Raw genomic sequence first — 965 nt, 5'->3', positions numbered from 1 at the left:
GAAATTAATAAAAAAATAGGTCAAACTGTATTTTTCATTAACAGTACAAAGCTGTAAATTTCAGCGACAGTATAATAATGTTAATTTTACAGTAACATAAAGGCAACCCTGCTGCCAGTTCTTTACTGTTATTTTACTGGGAAATTTTTAACAGTGTAGCTTCATATTTAGCACACTTATACAGTCAGTCTCTCTTTTATGTTCTGAAATTAATGAAATACCTGGAGTTTAATTACCTTATAATTAGAGTAATCCTCAAGTAAAAAGGGCCCCTGTGGGGTCCTCTGTTGGGTCCCCGGACCTCAGCTTGAGAACCTGCACGGCAGCAGCCTCAGTTGACTTGAGAGTGATTAAAAATGAAGCGCTATAGAAACCAGCAGGCCAATAGAGGCTGCTGAAGCTGTTTACAAGGAGGGGGTGTACCGTTTCTATGGTTGCTGGACAAACCTCCTGCTCCAGGTATTAAACTGCCTCCCAGACGGATCCTGCAGCCCGCTGAGTCCCGGTACAAAGACCTCCACAGAGGAGCAGAAAAAGAAGCACCGGACACAGGAATTCCTCTCTTTAGTTGACAACAGGTGCATTAAACGCAGGCTGAGGCTCAAAACGAGCTGCTCATCTGGGATTTAAAAAGGTCTCCACTCAACATCAGCACACAGAAGGTGAGTTTTATTCTAACTTTATTCTAACAAGATTCATATTTCACCTGTAAAAACTTATTGTGGAAATTCATATCAGTTTCCATTTAGATAACTAATAAAAAAGTTATATTATTTTATACAAATAGTGACTGTAAATAACTGCTTAATTATAAGTTTATTTACTGCTGCACTTTTTTAAGCCTGAGGCACTGTCTTTTGAAAGGGAATTAGTCAAACAATGGGCTGCATGTACACTCCAAAAAAAAAATCAATATTATGGTGATAGATATTTATATAGCATTCTGGCGTCTTCTTGTTGATTTT

General features: G+C 38.1%; 1 protein-coding gene across 1 annotated transcript in view; it reads left to right on the top strand.

The window, feature by feature from the left end:
* The first annotated feature begins 457 nt into the window (after nucleotides 1-457).
* foxj1a (forkhead box J1a) overlaps nucleotides 458-965 on the top strand; it is a 5,704-nt gene continuing 5,196 nt past the window's right edge. The window contains exon 1 of the mRNA XM_074655756.1: nucleotides 458-662. The gene's annotated coding sequence lies outside the window, so the exon portion shown is untranslated. The remainder of the gene's footprint in view (nucleotides 663-965) is intronic.

The sequence above is a fragment of the Sebastes fasciatus genome, chromosome 13, assembly GCF_043250625.1.
Source record: "Sebastes fasciatus isolate fSebFas1 chromosome 13, fSebFas1.pri, whole genome shotgun sequence".
In the NCBI taxonomy this organism is placed as follows: domain Eukaryota; kingdom Metazoa; phylum Chordata; class Actinopteri; order Perciformes; family Sebastidae; genus Sebastes; species Sebastes fasciatus.
The sequence above is the reverse complement of the archived record's forward strand: the minus strand, read 5'-3'. Positions and strand labels throughout refer to the sequence as shown.